Source organism: Nerophis ophidion, linkage group LG04, assembly GCF_033978795.1.
Source record: "Nerophis ophidion isolate RoL-2023_Sa linkage group LG04, RoL_Noph_v1.0, whole genome shotgun sequence".
NCBI classification, from domain to species: Eukaryota; Metazoa; Chordata; class Actinopteri; order Syngnathiformes; family Syngnathidae; genus Nerophis; species Nerophis ophidion.
Genome location: NC_084614.1, coordinates 53,086,028 through 53,100,952, shown reverse-complemented (window position 1 = coordinate 53,100,952; position 14,925 = coordinate 53,086,028). Strand labels below are relative to the sequence as shown.

General features: G+C 39.0%; 1 protein-coding gene across 3 annotated transcripts in view; it reads left to right on the top strand.

Moving 5' to 3' along the window:
* Positions 1 to 7,346: 7,346 nt before the first annotated feature.
* The window catches only part of sptbn2 (spectrin, beta, non-erythrocytic 2), an 89,795-nt gene continuing 82,216 nt past the window's right edge, over positions 7,347 to 14,925 (top strand). For 2 of the 3 annotated variants that reach the window (XM_061898280.1, XM_061898279.1), the window contains exon 1: positions 7,347 to 7,729. The gene's annotated coding sequence lies outside the window, so the exon portion shown is untranslated. The remainder of the gene's footprint in view (positions 7,730 to 14,925) is intronic. The other variant, XM_061898282.1, reaches the window with a different exon arrangement.

Below are 14,925 nucleotides of genomic sequence, written 5' to 3'. Positions count from 1 at the left end.
GGGAACCCACGCAGTCGCGGGCAGAACATGCAAACTCAACACAGAATGATCCCGAGCGCAGGATTGAGCCAAGGACCTTCTATTGTGAGGCAGACGCACTAAACCCTCTTCCACTGTGCTGCCCTGATAGACAAAATAAAAAATAAAAAAGTGCACGATAAAAAATAAAAAAAAACGGAAAACAAGCAGCAGCTTTTTATTTATGATTTATTTATTTATTTAGGACAGTGCATATTTATCAACATATAGTAACAATGTAAGTATGTCGGAATTAGCACAATAGTTAATTTTCATCCGTTGTCCTAAGGCAGATTAATTCAGTAAAAATTCAACAGGTCATGATACAAAATAATGCAAGAATCACAATACATTACACATTACAAGCATATCATAAGCACAGACCATGGACAAAACAATAAAACAAACAACAAACAAAAAAACAAGTGAAGGAAGTAGAATGTCTGGTTCTATCAATCAATCAATCAATCAATCAATCAATCAATCAATCAATCAATGTTTACTTATATAGCCCTAAATCACTAGTGTCTCAAAAGGCTGCGCAAACCACAACACAAACCACTACGACATCCTCGGTAGGCCCACATAAGGGCAAGGAAAACTCACACCCAGTGGGACGTCGGTGACAATGATGACTATGAGAACCTTGGAGAGGACAAAAGCAATTGATGTCGAGCGGGTGTAACATGATGCTGTGAAAGTTCAATCCATAGTGGATCCATCACTGCCGCGAGAGTCCAGTCCAAAGCGGAGCCAGCAGGAAACCATCCCAAGCGGAGGGGGATCAGCAGCACAGGGATGTCCCAAGCCGATACACAGGCAAGCGGTCCATCCTGGGTCCCGACTCTGGACAGCCAGTACGTCATCCATGGCCATCGGACCGGACCCCCTCCACAAGGGAGAGTGGGACATAGGAGTAAAAGAAAAGAAACGGCAGATCAACTGGTCTAAAAAGGGAGTCTATTTAAAGGCTAGAGTATACAAATGAGTTTTAAGGTGATACTTAAATGCTTCTACTGAGGTGGCATCTCGAACTGTTACCGGGAGGGCATTCCAGAGTACTGGAGCCTGAATGGAAAACGCTCTACAGCCCGCAGACTTTTTTTGGGCTTTGGGAATCACTAATAAGCCGGAGTCCTTTGAACGCAGATTTCTTGCCGGGACATATGGTACAATACAATCGGCAAGATAGGCTGGAGATAGACCGTGTAGTATTTTATACGTAAGTAGTAAAACCTTAAAGTCACATCTTAAGTGCACAGGAAGCCAGTGCAGGTGAGCCAGTATAGGCATAATACGATCAAACTTTCTTGTTCTTGTCAAAAGTCTAGCAGCCGCATTTTGTACCAACTGTAATCTTTTAATGCTAGACATGGGGAGACCCGAAAATAATACGTTACAGTAATCGAGGCGAGACGTAACAAACGCATGGATAATGATCTCAGCGTCTTTAGTGGACAGAATGGAGCGAATTTTAGCGATATTACGGAGATGAAAGAAGGCCGTTTTAGTAACGCTTTTAATGTGTGACTCAAAGGAGAGAGTTGGGTCGAAGATAATACCCAGATTCTTTACCGAGTCGCCTTATTTAATTGTTTGGTTGTCAAATGTTAAAGTTGTATTATTAAATAGAGGTCGGTGTCTAGCAGGACCGATAATCAGCATTTCCGTTTTTTTGGGGTTGAGTTGCAAAAAGTTAGCGGACATCCATTGTTTAATTTCATTAAGACACGCCTCCAGCTGACTACAATCCGGCGTGTTGGTCAGCTTTAGGGGCATGTAGAGTTGGGTGTCATCAGCTTAACAGTGAAAGCTAACACCGTATTTGCGTATGATGTCACCTAGCGGCAGCATGTAGATGCTGAAGAGTGCAGGGCCAAGGACCGAACCCTGGGGAACTCCACACGTTACCTTAACGTAGTCCGAGGTCACGTTGTTATCATCACTTTTCCCCTTGATAATGGTTTGAACTTTAACATTGTTTTAACTTTTAAAACATTTCTCATACTCATGACAATTTAATCCTAGATTGTGTGACTTTTTGGCATTTCTGACTGTAATCATTTCCTCATAACATTATTCATTTAGCCAACCTTATGAAAGGGCGGCCCCCTCCTTTACCTCGCCTTGATTGGAGTCATATGATTCAGCTTTAAGGTTGCCAATATCAGTCCCACACTGACTGCACGGTGGAAAATAAGAATAGAGCTCATGTCCAACCATGTGTAAAACACAGTCACACCAACTTTGCCAAACGCATGCCTGCCCACCCGGACTTCACCCTTGTTGCTGCATGCACAAATGATGACCCCGCCCGTCCATGTCCAGTCTTTAGAGAGCAGACAGAGGGGGGTTTAGCTCAAACTGCTGCAATCTGCAGAAAGCACTGTGCTGGACGCACTCTGGCAGCCAGTGGCAGCCTTATATTCTGCACTCAGCTCTTTCCCTTTGTCCTGGTGAATTGGGGATGAGATCCCTGCATAGGAGTGGGGTCTGGGCGCAGGTCAGGGGCGTAAACATGCTGGGTGTGTTGTACAAATGTGGCATTGAATTTGTATTTTGTATTTTTTTACCGTTATCACTCAAATCGATATTTTCAAATTTCAAGTTTTTTTTTAGGTCATCCTGTACTCCAAGTCCGAGTCCATGGTTTTCACCCGGAAAGGGGTGGAGCGCCATCTCCAGGTTGGGGAGGAGATCTCGCCCCAAGTGGAGGAGGTCAAGTACCTCGGAGCCTTGTTCCCGAGTGAGGGAAGAGTGGATCGTGAGATCGACAGGCGGATCAGTGCGGCGTCTTCAGTAATGCGGACGCTGTATCAATCCGTTGTGGTGAAGAAGGAGCTGAGCAGGAAGGCAAAGCTCTCAATTTACCGGTCGATCTACGTTCCCATCCTCACCTATGGTCATGAGTTTTGGGTCATGACCGAAAGGACAAGATCACGGGTACAAGCGGCCGACATGAGTTTCCTCCGCCGGGTGGCGGGGCTCTCCCTTAGAGATAGGGTGAGAAGCTCTGTCATCCGAGAGGAGCTCAAAGTATAGCCGCTGCTCCTCCACATGGAGAGGAGACAGATGAGGTGGTTTGGGCATCTGGTCAGGATCCCACCCGAACGTTTCCCTAGGGAGGTGTTTCGGGCACGTCCGACCAGTAGGAGGCCACGGGTAATACCACGGACACGTTGGGAAGACTATCTCTCCCGGCTGGCCAGGAAGAGATAGTGCTTTGCGCAAGTCTGCCAGTGTAGTAAATAAACTTTTTCCCTATCCTCTTGTTGTGAGGCGGACTGTCTCGTACATGCACATGCATCCTCCACTGTTGACATAAGGAAGTGTTTTACATGTTGAAAAAAAAATGCCGGTCATTTTTTTTCCAAACTGTCTTTTTTCTTATCCGAGTACAGTGAAGTATACGGTATTTTAAAATGAACATAACACCTCAAAATACAGCTTACTGTGACACTGATAGTCACTGGTGAGTCCGTTAAAAAATTACGTTATTTCATCTTGTTTAATTTCAATTTGTGCAGTGTACAAATCCATTTTCTGATCTATATAAACAAATACTTGCATTGCAATTTATGTATGTGTCATTATGGGAGTTATGGATACGAATTAACTTCAGTGTTCTTCTGTGCATTAATTCAACAAATGTACAGAGTAATTTCCAAGCTTCAGCTACAATAAAACACAAACACCGCTCTGCTTTCTCACCACCAGTAACCGCTCATAATGAATAGGATGCTATTTTGCAGCCTATCCAGACCTTCCAAGCAGACCCGACATCCCAAAAAGTTCTCACCACTGCTACTTTGTTGGTTTAGCTCCACCCGTGTATGCACACATGTACCCACCCTCATGTGCACAGACCCCAGAAATAGGTTATATGTTTGGAAGCTGCCAATAATAATTTTGTTAATCACCTCTCAGTAAAAGATTGAATTGTATTTAAGAAGGCATTTTATGAAATGGTACATCTTCACTTGGCATCATTTACCACATTTGTAAACTGGTGAGGGTCAATTTGTGTTCACAAACATCTACGAACCACCCTATCATTCCAAAGAGACATTTAGTACTCTCTATTTATCGTTAACAGCGTGCCATAAATCACCACTTTGTCAAAAGTTTGAACACACTCTCTCATGCTATTGAAGGAGAAAGTGTCTCCTTTTGACTGTTACTGTAAGTATACTTACTCATAAGATCCTTTTAAAACTTTATGCTGCGATTAGCCTTTTGCTAACAAAATAAATAGGCTGATTTAGTCTCTCGACACCAAATTAAGCCGCCGTGACGCCAAAGAAAGTTGCAATTTCCAGCACTTTAATAAAGAAGGTGAGAAACACTGTTGAATTCAAGAAAGAACTTTCACCAACAAATACTTAATTTGTAATGGAACCGCACGGCAGCTGTTGGCGTGACCCCAAGATGCAAAGATAGAAGGCCATGTGCAGGTAATGTGGTCCTTAATTTAGGGGCAAATACAAGGCAAACATAGGTGGGACACAAAAACGTGTAGTTGACAGCAAAGCAACCCACAAAGCATGCAGGCAACGCTACAGACCTAATGAAACAATTATGCAGCATCGTCAGCTTAAGAAACCTCCGACATTAATTGACAGGTGATTACCATTTGGTAACAGAGGAGAATGTTATGGTACCAAATGGTAATCACCTGTCAATTACTGTACCGAACCTGTCAGTTGACTCGCGCGAAAAACTACAAGATGGCAGTCTGGGAGAAGACGCATTCGAAGGGGAAGCACGTAAATAAGACCGCTCACAAAACGGCGCATGGTGCAAGGGACGGTCAGAAAGCAACTTGGAGATGATGCGTAAAATATAATCCATGCAAAATTTTGACCAAAGAACCGTCATTACATGACCACAAGGAAGCAATTCAAATTTGGAAAAAATCTTATTATGACCCCTCATAAGCACAACAATTAGTCAAGAGACAGCTCTTATCACAAAACACATTTAAAAGGAAACTGCACTTTTTAACTTGAACTTTTTTAAATTTCACCTATTATTTACAATCCCTATCTAAGTCAATAGGACACATGTTTTTTGTTTTATACTAATTTGAAATATACGACAAGTACAAGGTGGCTAACGTGAGTGTTGTAATCCGCCCATAAAGCCCACTAAAAAACATCCATAAACTGCCAACAATACTCCATTTACACCTCGTGACCTGAGTATTAACCAAGTATTAGTGATATTCTTTTTATCAATGCTAACGCGGACAGACTATTTTTAGCGGTGCTGTGATCACAGAGAGCTAAAAGCCCATTATGCTGCTGTATTGACATACTGAGCCGGTAAGCTGCTGCATCGCCCTTGAGTTGGTAAATGTTATTTCTCGATTATAAATCATGCCTCTCGCTTGTATAGTAGAAGTTTGTGGCCATAAATGGAGAAGTTGGTCAAAAGTGACATTAAACTTCGACCCGGAGATAGCAAGAAAGACACTAAGACAGTTGTTTGCAACTCCCTTTTTTTTTTTTTGTAACCTGCATGAAGATTAAATTAATTCTTAATCCAAACAGAAATATGTTAACATCTCATCAGTCGGTATGCCAGTGAGAGCAGACTTTGTACAGTAAATTGTTATTTTATTATGTTCGTAGTTTGTATTTCCTGTTCAGAACTTAGCTTTACTTTTGCATGATGCTTAGTGTTTCACTAAAGCTGGATCTGTTCAGCACACCTTTTCTAAAACTTGTAGATCATCCACTTTATATTCAGGCTCAAAAATATAAGATTGTAGATCTTCATTTGTCCTGAAGTAGTCTTTATTGTCTCTCACAAACTGTTGTTAAAGGAAAAAGAAAATATTGTAATGCATCTGTGAAATTAATACACCGCTGTTTGCTCAAAATGACCAAAATACGTAAATATTACATGTTATTATGAAAGTGCATGTTACTACATTACATATATACTTACAAGGTATATTTAAAATTTTGGAGGTTTTTTGGAGGGTTTTTTAGAGCGATTTATAGGCGCAAATCCCATTACCTCCATTTTTCGCTAACTTTTGCTTAAGTTTATTTATGAGTCAGAATGAATAAAAAAAAGACAAACATGTGTTCTTGTCTTGTAGTTGTATTGGTAATGATAAGCACATTTCAAAAAAGTGTAGTTCTTAAAGTTTAGGCAGCAATGTAATTGCATCATTTTGCTTTCGTTGTTATCATTTAAAGAAAAAAATAGAAATACATAATTTACATAAATATTGTAGCTGAGATAGGCGCCAGCGCCCCCCGCGACCCCAAAAGGGAATAAGCGGTAGAAAATGGATGGATGGATGTTTCCATTTTTTTGTTGTTGCATTTTTGCTTATTTTTTTCTATTTCCTAAACTGGCATTGGGATTTTTTTTTTAAACATAATTTCACTAGGATATGTGTGGCTTCCCTCCGGGTATTCCGGCTTCCTCCCACCTCCATAAAACATGTAGCTGGGGATAAATTGATTGGCAACATTGAATTTGCCCTAGTGTGTGAGTGTGAATGTTGTCTGTCTGTGTTGGCCCTGCGATGAGGTGGCGACTTGTCCAGGGTGTAGACCGCCTTCTGCCCGAATGCAGCTGAGATAGGCTCCAGCACCCCCCAGCTACCCCGAAAGGGACAAGCGGTAGAAAGGGATGAATGTGCGTCTCGTGATTTGTGAATGAATAAAAATGTGGTTCGATAATGCATGCAGAATACCACGATTTCATTTACTCATCCATCCATCCATCCATCCATCCATTTCCTACCGCTTGTCCCTTTTGGGGTCACGGGGGGTGCTGGAGCCTATCTCTGCTGCATTCAGTCGGAAGGCGGATTACACCCTGGACAAGTCGCCACCTCATCGCAGGGCCAACACAGATAGACAGACAACATTCGCACACTAGGGCCAATTTAGTGTTGCCAATCAACCTTTCCCCAGGTGCATGTCTTTTGAAGTGGAAGGAATAATGATGGGAATTTTCTTTAACAGCTACTGCATTTAGGCCTCCAGTGAGGAATTTTGCTCGGAGTTACTGTCCTAAAATTAATAATGTAAGAAGACGCTTCCCTGTGCTTTTAGCACCAGGGACAGCACCATGCACTACATTGTGTAGTTCTTCTACTGTAGGGCACAACACTGAATAATACTGTATGTACACACTACTGCTTTGCACGTGACCAGGAAGGGTCAGCATCACCCACCCACACGCGCACGCAGGCACGCGCGCACACACGCACACAGGCACGCGCGCACACACGCACACAGGCACGCGCGCACACACGCACACGCACACTCCCCCACTAGCAGCAGCACCTCGACCACTTTTTCTTTCTTCTAGTCACCGGGGTGCCGTTTGGCAGATAGCGGGCGTGTGAGTGAGCTTCGACCCGGTCGGAGCGTCGGGTGCTCGGCCACAGCTGCTGCGGATATCCGCCTGGTACCTGCCTCTCATCGGACGACTCGATTCCAAAAAGGCATTTTTTTTTGTTTTTTTTATTCATTTTTTAAAAATGTTGGTTTCGCTGCTGCCTGCGTAACACATTGTGAATGGTTAGCAGAAATGTGTTTTTTCGATGACGCGGATGTAACGTCGGCTTGTGCAAGGGATTTTTTTTGTTACTGTTATTTGAATTAGCGTAGTGGCACATTTTTAATTATCGTATGTATTCGCTCGGGTTGAATTAATATCCCGACGGAAGACAAAACAAAAGGTAAGTCTGGCTTTTTGTCTTAATTATCACCACTATCTTTATGATTGAATCAGCACCAACACAGCTACTAAGAGACGAGTGTGATATCATTCAGGTGACTGCTGTTAGCCGCTGTTAGCATTCCAAGCCAACATATAGCTTCAATGTATCGTCGCTCGTATGTATATATTTATACATTTTGACGGACATTTATTGTCTATTTGTGAAATGTGTGTAAGCTTCTTGGTCGGGAAGTGTTTGAATGTGTGGTTTGTGGTAACCATCAATCAGGACGCCTTTGTTTGAATCCATGTCAATGCTTGCATGCTGCGTTCACGTACAGCCTGTAGAGCAGTACAAACATAACTGTATAGCTTATTGTTTGTCTTACGTTCTGCCGGTGTTTGGTCTATATTCGCCACTTTGGTTGTTTTGTTTTTCATGATAGTACTGTATAGGGATTTTCTGCAGCCTGGCCTGCAATGAGAGTCATGGCAGAATGAATGCATCCCCTATGTCAGTGGTTCTCAACCTTTTTTCCAGTGATGTACTCCCTGTGAATTTTTTTAAATTCAAATACCCCCTAATAAGAGCAAAGCATTTTTGGTTGAGAAAAAGAGATGAAGAAGTAAAATACAGCACTATGTCATCAGTTTCTGATTTATTAAATTGTATAACAGTGCAAAATATTGCTCATTTGTAGTGGTCTTTCTTGAACTATTTGAAAAAAAAGATATAAAAATAACTAAAAACTTGTTGAAAAATAAACAAGTGATCCAATTATAAATAAAGATTTCTACACATAGAATTAAATATCTCTATTACAACCCCCTCTTTGGGGATTGTAATGGAGATCCACCTGGATTCATGAACTTAATTCTAAACATTTCTTCACAAAAAAATAAACATTTAACATCAATATTTATGGAACATGTCCACAAAAAATCTAGCTGTCAACACTGAATATTGCATTGTTGCATTTCTTTTCACAGTTTATGAACTTACATTCATATTCTATTGAAGTATTAATTAATAAATATATTCATAAAGTATTTTTGAATTTTTGCAATTTTTAGAATATTTTTAAAACATCTCACGTACCCCTTGGCATACCTTCAAGTACCCCCAGGGGTACGCGTACCCCCATTTGAGAACCACTGCCCTATGTGTCAAAGTAAAGGACCGGGGGCCAGATTTTGCCCGCCACATTGTTTTATGTGGCCTGCAAAAGGGTGGAAATAATGTGCATCAATAAAGTACTTCATCTTTATTAATAAAAATATTTGTTATTTAAATTTTGACAGAAATATTGCTTGTCTTTTAAACTTTAGAAAACAATATGTGAACACAAAGGTGTCCAAAGTGTGGCCAGAAGCTCGGGTTTTGTTGGCGTGTAGCATATTTTTGGATAAAATTCGACAGTAAGAATGTAAAAAAAAAATAAAATGGCAAACATGTTTGATATAATGAGAAAAAAGCGGACAATGTGACATACCAGTATATAACTCAGGGGTGTCCAAATTTTTTCCACCAAGGGTAAGATATTGAAAAGCCAAAGTATGTGGGGACCATTTTGAAAATGTTTTATTTTGTTAATAAAACCCCCCAAAAAGATAAAAACAAACATAATGCGTTTAAAGATAAAAGTTCGGGTCAGCTTTGTGTTATATGTGACAAAATGTATTACCAGGTATTTGTATCAAAATTTCTGCTTTTTCTCATTAGATTGTCTTTTTAATTTTTGCTCTTTTTTAAAACATTTTTACAGTTTTTTTTTTACCGCTGTAATAATTAATAAGAGTGTACTTTATCACCTATAACACAAAGTAGACATTAAGTTTGGTCTTTAAATTTATAGATAATGTTTGTTTTTAGCATTTCTTTTTACCAAATAAAAATATTTCAGAATGGCCCCGGCATACTTTGACTTTTTGTACGCGACCCTTTGTGAAAATGTTTGAACAATGCTGTATTAAGATATTCCAAACATTTTTTGTTGGACTAAATGCTTGTTCCCCTGACTTATGATTTCAAAAGCAAGTGTGTTATCCGTCATTTTGTACGTAAAAAAATACTAATAATCAAATGCATAGGGATTCGCATGGTAATATCCATCCATCCATCCATTTTCTACCGCTTGTCCCTCTTATCATGAGGAGGTTATACATTGAATTTATTCACTGCAACAAGCAGCCATAACTGTGAAGTGACCTTCAATAAAAATGAGTTGGACCACCCTGCCCTGTAAAATGAGATAGCTGTCATTGAAAATGTGAAATAAACTACATATCAAGACTTCACTGGACCCAACTATAGTGGGGAAGTCTATTAAGGTGGTTGACCAGCTATAGCTCGGTCAACCACCATGGTTCCAGGTCCGATCCCTGCTTCCACCATCCTAGTCACTGCCGTGGTGTCCTTGGGCAAGACACTTTACCCGCCTGCTCCCAGTGCCGCCCACACTGGTTTCAATATAATTTAGATATTGGGTTTCACTATGTAAAAGTGCTTTGAGTCACTCGAGAATAGCGCTTTATAAATATAATTCACTTCACTTCACTGACCAACATATTACAGTGTAGTATGAATATTGATGTCTTTTACTGGTTTGTCTGGCCCTCACTAGTTTGGTTCGCACATAATTAATAGTCTTTAATATTGTATGTTAGCCTTTTTTAATGCATTGCCTCCCACCTGGTATAATTTATGTTTTGATGCAAGATGCATGCATGCATATATCAACCATGGTGCAGTTGGAACATTTTGTTTATTGTTGGCAAAGATTTATCACTTGTCCCCTTTCTGTGCGTTGATTATGAGTCATGTCACATTGTGATGATTTCCATTTTCTATTGTTCCATGACTTTTCCATTTTATTATAGTAAGAGCTGTTGAATGGAATAAATGGAACTTTATTGTCATTGCACTATTTTACAATCTATTGGATTGTGCAACTGATTATGAATTTTTGATTATTTGCATGCACAAACATTTTGTCATAAAATATGAATTTTCAAGCTTAAAAATTAGAGAAGTTCCAACCAAGGTTTGATCCTGCTGATTCTGATAACGACCGCCCGATTCTAAAACTGATCACATGTATTAATGGTATATGTTTAAATTTATTAGTGGTGAGTGCTATTGACCCTTTAACAAAATCAACATGATATTTAAACTATTTAAACAAAGTCAGTACTGCACAATAACTAAACAAAAGCAAAAACCGCTATCTGCTACTTATTTAAACACTTTGGTTTTAGCCCCCATGTGTCCAGGGAATTATTCCATAAGTTTGTAGAGTTTGTTTGTTAGAGAAAATAAAAATATCAATTTATTCACTCTTGTATCAATCATACTACCCTGAATATCGACTTCACTAATTTATAGATTGATCCAATCCTCCGCTTACGTGTCGTGTACTGACTGACAATGCTGGCAAACTAACATTTGTTCTTGTATTATCCTCTCTCTAGACTCTTTTTAATCTACTCTTTGATTTCATGTTAATATCATCTTACTTTCTGCTGTAAAGTGATTCCATCTACTTTTCTTAAACTTTATTAAGCAGTTATTCCTTGGTGTTTTTAAAGCTAGGTTAGCTTAGCTATTAGCATGCCTCCTCCTGGCTTTCTCATGGTGTGTAACATGTTTAGCCTCATTCTCCAGAGAAAATAATACTTGATAATAATACTTAAATTCATAAGAAATTCAGTTTACTTTCCACTATAGAGGTGCTTATTAGTTTAGAGGAGCAACTCCACACTTTGTATGAAGAAGGGACATAATTGGCTGTTAGCCGCTTGTCAGTCAGAGAGGGTAGGCATTTCTGATCGTCATTAAAAGTCAGTAATCGCCGATGGCTGATCACAAACTTTTTTACGACAATTGATCGTCTCATAATAAAAATGGCTAAATAAACTAAAAAAATAATCAATACCACAGTAGTTTTGGTCACTAGTAGAGACCAAACCAATCAGAACTCGCTGTTCAGTATTGTGGCCCCTGATTGGCTCAGGTCCTGGGAGCATTAATATATGCATTATTATAGAAAGCATATAGTTTATGTTTAAAGGGTGTTTTTACATGTGTGGAGGACTCTCATAATGTTGAAAAGCATATGTTGAAAGTTGTATACAGTTTTTATATGTAACTGTATAGCTATGAACATATTTGATTTACAATGAACGATACCTACTTAGCGGAAATTAATTAACTGTCATGTCAGGAACCAAAAATAACTGTGATAAACCATACAGTATGTAGTGGTTATACTTCCTGGAATTGTGGTAATTCAATTCACTGCAGTTATCAATCTACATTGTTTAGTCAAATGTTGTGTTGAATAGCTATAAAGTAACATTTTCAAATAAAAACAAAACAAAAAACAAACAAACATTTAATACATTTCCCATCATGCCCTTTTTCAGTCAAATCTGGAATTTGCCACCATAGGGCAATAAGTTCACCCCCCTTGCTGGTGCAATAAATCAAAGCTCATGCGGGAATTCTGTAAGACTTGAGGCATGATTAGTTGTAAGATGGAAGACAGCCACATGTAGTGTGTTAAATAATTTACAAAGTGCCCCAGGATATGTGCCTGAAAAGGTGTGAGACAACAAGATGTTTTGGGAGTCATTTCGGTGGGCCTCCTGGTTGCAAGTTGTTCTAAAAGCCACAAAAAAATAATATGCAGACGAAACATGTAGTATGGTTAATGAAAAGGAATGCACACAGTATGCTTTTTAGGGCTCGACTCTTTAAAAAAAAAAAAAAGCAATGCAGTTTAAAGGTAATGGTTATGTTACTGCCCATATAATGGGCCATGTATCACACTATTATATTATTATGCTGACAATGGCTGTTATAAGAGTTACTATATGTATCGAGAAAACTATTGATCTTAGTGATTACCTGGAATGTTAAGTAATATAGGTAAATAATAGAAAATAACAGATTCTTGTTTCAAGAATGTATTTTTCAAGTAGAGCAGCAGGTCGTGATTAAACCGTCACAATTGAATTATTTATTGATTAATCCCCTTGTAATGCCACTTTTGTCAAGTTTCCTTTTTTCTGCGACATGATTTCAGTAAGGCAAAAGAGAAACTAATGATGTTGCCATTATTCAGTACACAAAGCTCGTTTTGTGGAAATCAAAGTGACATGTCTGTGTCTGCGTGCGGAGGGCACTGTCGCTTGACTGTTTGATGAATGTGATGCTACAGGTCAACAAAAGAGCCTGCTGTCCTATTCAGCAGTGCATTTAGACCAGGATCAGCAGCCGGTGGAGGGGCCTCTGATGCTTATGTGCCTCTGGCTGCTTCATCACTGCGAACAGGAAAGGCACCAAACAACTGTCCCAACTCTCTGCTGACTCCTTCATTGTATGGGGCCGTTTGTTGGCAGAGGCTTTTTGGTTTTAGGGAGACTTCTCATTGTGTGCGCAGGGAGGGTAGAAATGTGTATTTAAACTCTCCCTGCGTGCTCTCTTTGCAGTGTCTAAATAAAAGATGATGTTTGGTTTTCTTACAGTGGTCCTACCTGTTGTAGTCTGTTAGGCTCTGACATTCTTACATGGAATTAGGGGGTTAGCTTTTGGCTACATTTGTGACCTCAATTTGGGTGTTCTGTCCCTGCTTGCGTAAAACTGTAGTTTGAACAACTCATCAAAGTGTCAAAAGAATATTTGTTGAAACTCTTAGTTATTTTATTAATTTTCAAAGTGGGCCTATATTTATTTCAAAATATCATAATCATAAGTACAATGACCGCAATTTTTGAATGCAGAACTGATCTGTAAATAAAGCATAAATAAAAGTTGCAAATCCATTCATTCATCCATTTTCTTATCATTCAATTAAAACACAAACCTGTTGTGTCACATTAGCTCTTATAGTAATGAAAGTGAAGCCAAATTGTCTCTACTAGTAGCAGAAAATGGATGGATGGATGGTTGCAGCTAAGTGGTGCACACCATTATGTCTTAGGTACAGTGGTACCTCAACTTAAGAGTGCCATAACGTAAAAATATTTTGGGATAAGAACTGTCTCTCAGCTATTTGTGGCAAGCAAAAATTTGAGTTAGAAGCATCTGGGCCATTAGTTGGCGTAGCAAATGTCACAGTGAATCCTGTGATATCCGCCATAAACATCTCCTTTTACTCACTAGCATCAACTAAAGACCGACATAACTTTCTTTTGTTTTTTTCAACCATAGGAAGGAAGAACGTGAGTGTGAAGGACAGTGCAGAAAATAAGAAGTAGATAATATTCTTTGAACTAAAGAAAGAAATCATCAAAAACATGAGCGAGCGTGTCGCCAACTTGAAGAAGCAGTTGGAGCAGTGCTAGTCTGTTCCATACTGTAACAGATCAAGTGTAACACCAGCCTACAATGTTAAAATAATATCCAAACGATGAACATTTATCCATGAAAATATGGAGAAGCTGCTCAGTGTTTGACGATAATGAGCTAGATACTCTCCAAGGTAAACATTATTATTACACTATTTCATAAAACTACTGTAGTTTATAGTAAAGAACATTCTAGGGCAGTGGTCACCTACCTTTTCGAGCTCAAGATCCCTAGTGTCAGCCAAAACCAAAGCAAGTTTGTTTGTGTGTATATATATATATATATATATATATATATATATATATATATATATATATATATATATATATTACACACATACATTATATACACATGTGTATAAATGTATGTTTATATGTGCATGTGTATCTATACATGTAAACATATGTATGTATAAAAAATATGTGTATATATACTGTATATGTATAGGTATTTTTATCCATACACATATACAAACCCCGTTTCCAAATGAGTTGGGAAATTGTGTTAGATGTAAATGTAAACGGAATACAATGATTTGCAAATCATTTTCAAACCATATTCAGTTGAATATGCTACAAAGACAACATATTAGATGTTCAAACTGCTAAACATTTTTTTTGTGTCCAAATAATCATTAACTTTAGAATTTGATGCCGGCAACACGTGACAAAAAAGTTGGGAAAGGTGGCAATAAATACTGATAAAGGTGAGGAATGCTCATCAAACACTTATTTGGAACATCCCACAGGGGTGCAGGCTAATTGGGAACAGGTGGGTGCCATGATTGGGTATAAAAACAGCTTCCCAAAAAATGCTCAGTCTTTCATAAGAAAGGATGGGGCGAGGTACATCCCTTTGTCCAC